Below are 6,890 nucleotides of genomic sequence, written 5' to 3'. Positions count from 1 at the left end.
TAACATAGTTTTTTGCAATTCCACACCAATCATCTTTGCCCAACTTTTGTAATCCAAGTAAAAATATTCTGTTCCTCCTCAGTTCATGGAACCCTACATATTAAAAATTATAATTTAACTATAAGAAAATACTGCATGAATGTGTTTGCTTGTCTTCATTAAGGATATATGGTAGCATTGTTGGAGTTATGTGCAATGTAAAAATGAAATTAATTTAGAACAAATGAAAACAAAACACCCATTAAATCATAGCTAAAATAGGCATCTCAGCTAATGCTTGAACGCCATTTAGAATCTAATTACCCTAATCACAAATCAGAATCAGAAGTTCATAAATTCAGAAATCAAAATCTAATTATCCTAATTCAGAATCTAATTACCCTAATCACAAATCAGAACTCAAAAATTCAGAAATCAAAATCTAATTACCATAATTCAGAAATTCAAAATCTAATTACCTTAATCACAAATCAGAATTAGAAGTTCAGAAATTCAGAAATCAACTTACCCGACGCAGAAACCACAGGGAAGACCGGCGATTTGGCGGATGAACGGCGAAGAGGAGAAGACGACGACCAGCGACGGTGAGCTCGGGACCTCCAGTGAGAGACCGAGCCACTCAGAAGGTGGGAGGCGGCGCTGGGTCGTGGGAGGCGGCGGTCGGCGGTGTTTGGGAAGGAGACAGAAGGGACTGAGGGTTTGAACTTTGAGGAGGAGTAGAGAGGAGACGAGACGAGACTACGACGCTGAGGGACACAGAAGGTGGGAGGCGGTGGTCGGCGGTTGGTGGTCGACAGTCGGCGCTCAGCGGTGTTTGAGAAGGAGAAGGACTAACGGTTTGAGCTTTGAGGAGGAGTGGAGAGAAGAGGAGACGAGATCACAAGACTCTCACTCTGTCTTTGAAGCAGGGATTCAGGGAAGCATATGTGCGGCTAGGGTTGTTGTCCAATGGCTATGTCCTATGACAGATATTGAGTTATTTTTCTGCAGAATTAAGTTGATGGTTTATTTCATGTTATGTGAAATGTTCATTTTGTAATATTTGTATTGTATTTGATCTCAATAAAGTTGGACCAGTTGGAAATAGACATGTATGAGATCACTTGGCATGTAATTTCCATATTACTCATCCAAATTTGATCTATATCGTTAAGTATATTAAGATGGTGACTGGCCTGGTTTAGTCACGGCAATTAATGTGATAAAAGTTGCGGTAGTCCCATATCTAATGTATGAGACGGACCAGATTGTTAAAGTAATGAGAGAAATAACATTCAGATGCGCGCATAAAGTTTGTAAGATGTGATTATGTCAAGAAAGAATATATGTATAGCCCAAGTGGAAGATTGTTAGGAAATTATTTTAATTTCCTAATTTGTTTGTGGACAATACATATATATTAATTATAATCACAAATTATGCTATTTCAAATTAAATGACTTATATAATGGTGATCTCATTTATTGTTATAAATACTAAATTGAACAATTCATTATTACTTTTGATTTGGAATTAAATGAGAATAAAACCAGATATTATCTTTTGTTCCTTAGATAATTATCTTTTTGGATTTTAGATATATTATCTTTTGGGATTTAGATACTATTTTATTTGGGTTTTAGGGTTTAATGGGTGTCATGCTCAAATATAAATAGACCTTTAGGGTTTCGGTCCCCAATATAACAAAACCGCCTTTGTTGCTCTTTCTCCATTAAAAGAATTACAGTTCAGCCACCTAAAAATACAGAAGGCTTTGGTTGAGGAAGATCGAAAAAATCACAACATCTAAATTCTTCCATTAATTTCTGACTCTTATATGTAAATGTACACTTTTGTATTATGTTATATTTTTGGTAATTTAATATGGATGATTTGGGTTATTGAAATTAATTTATTCTAATAGTAAGCTGTTGCAATTTATATCCTGTGACTTATAGATAAAGACAAAAGTCCATCATCATACAAATTTTAAATAAGACATTTTTTGTATTTTTATTTTAAATATGTTTTAAAAAAATATATTAATTTATTTCTATTTTTATCTTTTCTTTATGAAATTCTAAAAAAAATATTGGATATAATGAGATATATATAACAAAAAAATAAAAAATTAATTTAAATCAGAGCCTAATATTTGTTATTTCTCTTCTTGCCTCATTTTACACTGATCGCTCATATTTATTAATATTTTTCTCTTGTACAATATATTTTTTAAGAATAATACTATATATTTTAGTCTTTTTATAAATAAAGTCTAACAAAATTAAATAATAAGACTTGAAATAATATTAGTTATAATTAATTTTTGTTATGCTAAATTAACTTGGTTGAACTTAGTTAACAAAAAAATTTAAATATATAGCATTATAAAAAATATTAAATAAAATAGACAAATATTTTTAATTTCTTGAAAATTTTTAACTAATCAATTATTCTCTGCTTAATTAATTTTAGAAGGAATAGATAATATTGCCTCTATTTTGTAATGTTATCTTTCAAACAGATTTATGTAATAAAAAATTGAGCATTATAAATTATTTATGTAATTAAATAGTTACACCCTAAAATGACTTATGTGTTAGACGTGTTAAAATTTTAACACAAATTGTAAAATCTTAGGACTATTTATATACAAACATATATAACTACATTCCACGATGATTTATTTGTTAAATGAGTTAAAATTTTAACAGATAAATTGTGCCATCCTAGAAAAACAATTTATGTATCAACCAAATATCATCATGGGATGATTATTTATACAATATTAAAAAGAAGACATTCATATAATTAATTTTGTTTGAGAAGATTTTAGTAATTTGGATTTATTTTAGTTTATTTATGCAACAAAGTCTAAAATTACTTGCACTAAAAAAATATAGTTGTCTAATAACAAAAACTAATCATATCATTATACTAGCTAGAACAAAAATATTTAAATAATACTTGACTTATCTAACGCTAAATCTTAAATACATATATATTAGTTATTCTTAAAACAACTAATAAAAATATTATAACTATATTAAATATATAAAATTTGTATAAATTCAGACTATATTTTATTTTAAAGATACCTCATTATCAGTTGTCTATGAATACGAAAAACTGTAATAACTACCACATTAAGAAATTATGTTTATCTTTATGCCTCTTTAACGACAATGCATTAGTACACTAGATGGCTGAAATTTTTTGGAATGTTAAAAAATAACATTAAAATTTTATTAAATAAAATCACCTAGTGTAAATTATTTGATGAGAATTAAAAAAAAAAATAGAATATTAAAAAACTTATACAAATCTTTCGGGTTGTATCTCTAATTTTGATACAATTTTTTTAAAAACGAAACCTAAAATAATGAAGGAGCTTAATTCCATTATATACTTCATTCTAAATATTTTTTGCCATACTCTACAAGAAATTATTAGAATAGCGATTGAAAAAATTAGTGGCTAATAGCGACAGATATAGAATTTATAGAATCAACAAAAATTTGGTCGCTAAATTACATTCAGCAACCAACAAAATCAGTTGCTAAGGTAGTGGTCGCTAAATCGGTCACTAATAAAAACCGAATTAGCGACCGATCACTTTTTTATATAACCAGAATAAAGTTGGTCGCTAAAATCGGTCGCTATTTTTTAATTTAGCGACCGAATTAGCAACCAAAATAAAGAAGTAACATCTTTAGGACTCCTGGTCGTTGATATTCAACCTTTGCAAAAATTTTTAGAGTAAAAAATCTTTATATAAAATAATTTATATATATATAAATAGTGAATAATTAGTTTTTATTAGAATTGTTACTAGTTGAAAAATATAAGTGAATCTAGAGATACTAACATGAAAAATGGACGTGCTAAACGATAAAGGCACAAACAATGACAAACTTTACTCATATCAAATAATCATGAAAAAAAATATCATAGCCACAATTGCAATCACTCAATAAAAATAAAACAAGACACACAAAAAATCTTAATTCTCTTAATTTGTATAACTATGACTAAAACAATCGCCTATTCTTCCTCCTTAATATGAATTTGGTAAGCACTTAACGTTTCGTATCTACGTCCTTAATTAATATCTCGCTTCTAATTGTATACTTGTCTTTTCACCTCAATCGAGTACTGTATTGCTTTGTATTGCGTCGTTTCTGCAGATGATATGGAGAGAGGGGGTGAGAAACAAACGTTTTTCAATAGTTTCTCTATATGGTGTCATCATATCCATCCCTAACTACTACTCCGAATTTTAAAATAAAAATAGTGATGATGCAATGTTATTCAATTATTATTTTCAAAAGTCTTTGTTAGTCGGAGTGGTGTGACTTTTAGATGCTTCTCATTTACTTATGTTATGACACATGTGATACATAACGAAATGCCTATGACATTAAAATATATAGAATGCAAACTCATCAACCTTGATTTAATTTTCTTGTAGGTTATAAAGCAAGGCAAAATAAATAAGAAAAGAATAGTAATATTGGCATTGATAAATCAAACAGAAAAAAATCTTTGAATAAAATAATGATAATAAACATAATAATATATTAAATAAAAATAATCTTTAGATAAAAGAATATCTTTGAATGAAATAAGAAAAATAAACATAATCATAAATCAAATAAAAAGGATCTTTGAGTAAAAAAAAGATCTTTGAATAAAATAAGAATAATAAACAGAATCATAAATCAAACAGAAAAAATAAAAGAAGAATAATCATAATCACACTTTTCTTTGTACTTTTCATTACTTTTTCTCGTAACTTTTATAGAAGGTATTGAGCTCAAATCGATACAAAAGGTGGGAGTCTCCTTCTTTTACCAAAGGTTCTTATCCCAAATGTTTTGGCGATCGCCTTCGTTTACTGAAGGATCATATCGATATCTTGTCCTTGGGATCACCTTTCCTTACCGAAGAATTATTCCCTCAATTCAATTTACAATCAAGCTTATTTAGACATACAAAAAAGGGAGTTATGTCAACAAAGGGATATTATTATATAAAATTGATGGGAGTCCCCTTTCTTTATTGAAAGTTCTTATCCCAAAAGTTTGTCGACCATCTTTTCTTACTGAAGGATCATCTCGATTCGATCACATTTCCTTATCGAATGATTATTTTGATTATCTTGTCTTTGGGATCACTTCGCTTACCGAAAGATCATTCCCTCGGTTCTTTAATGCACATAAGATGGTTATTATAATGCATAATACATATGAAATAAAGAGACATTATATAATGATATATAATGCTAACATCTATATTCAAAACATTTAAGATAAGACATATAAAAAACGTAGTATAAAACCCCTACCTCCAATGAACTTCCTATATATATTCCAATGCAATTAGATACGATTCGTTAGTGAAGAGAGACTTGTTCCACGACTAGATTTTGTGTATATTTTGATGTAGGTATGAATCTTTGACTGGATAAAAAGGAAATCTTCATATTTTGTAGTTTGCATAGTTTAGAGAAGATATATTATCGAACAATATATGAGTGAAATTTGCAAATAGTTTGGCATAAGATTTAGAGTAAAGGTAATAAGGAAGTGAGAAGAGATAATGATTTTTCTTATAATAAAGTGAAAAAAGTATATGAATGACAATTTATAGAAATAATAGAATATAGAGAAGATAGGTTATCTAGAACGTTTTGTATAAAAAAGATGAAACATAATAAAAAAGAAAATACTCAAATAGCTCTTAGATATGTACAGATTGTATTAAAAAAATGTAATTAGGTAAAATTTTCAATCTAGATCCTCACTTTGCAAGTCCTATAAAATTTTTGTCCAAATACTCATCCCATTAAAAATTCGTTTCGAGCGAATTAAGGGGATGAATACTCACAAATTCAAATAATGTTGTTACCTCTGTCTATTTTACTTACTGCTAGTTACTATAGTACTATCAACTATGTGATATATTCAATTTATACAAAAATATTACTTTTGTATTAATACAGTGTATTTTTTTTTTTGTTGTCAAGTGAATTGAATAACTTCTAATTTTAAATATCATAACATACACTCACACTTTGAGATTTTATCAAATCTCATCTCAATCTCAGCTAGAATTCAAACTTAGTGCAGCTTGTTTAAAAGACAATATAATTACCACTTGGTCTAGACCTCTGCTGCCTCAGCTACATGCAGTGTGTTAAATTGTTAAATGGAGCCTTCATGCTAGAAAAGTAGGAAGCAGGAACAAATTCCCACGGAAAAATGTACGTTTTTTCCTCTTCCATTTTTTTTAAAATATGAGAGAGAACAAATTCAGACTCTATATTGAATAGTGTCACTGCATTTTTTTAGCGGCTTTGGTTTTCGGTCACGAATCTCTTTTTTTTTTTTTCGTCATGGGTCACCAATCTGAATTACCTTTGTTAACAGACCCAAAAATGCCCTAAAGCCTTGTATTCAAATTAAACGTAGCATAGCTTTTACCCTTTTTGTTGGTTCAATTAGTATAGATTCTTTGGTGCCTCAATTTTTGCACCGATATTTCTATACAAATAATTGATGGTTGGATTAATAGAATAGAGATTTAATTGGTAATAATTGGTGACATTTATTCTTCATATTTTTCTCTAAAAATTTTTGTTATTTATTTGGTAAATTAATTCCAAATATTATATAAATTAAATATCACTGCCCAACTTATTTATTTATTTATTTATATACACACTTAAACATTCTTTAGTTCCCGAACATAAGAGTTAATAAGGCCAAAAAACATCATCCCATTTTGCCTTCTAGAATCCTTCGTTTTCTTTCTGATCGATCACATCATGTTAGCTGGTTTAATTAACGTATTGATAGAACGATGCTATAAATTATGTTATTTAGGGGTGGCAACACTATCCGAACCCG

The sequence above is a fragment of the Arachis duranensis genome, chromosome 1 (assembly GCF_000817695.3).
Source record: "Arachis duranensis cultivar V14167 chromosome 1, aradu.V14167.gnm2.J7QH, whole genome shotgun sequence".
Taxonomy (NCBI): Eukaryota; Viridiplantae; Streptophyta; class Magnoliopsida; order Fabales; family Fabaceae; genus Arachis; species Arachis duranensis.
This window is presented reverse-complemented; position numbering follows the sequence as displayed.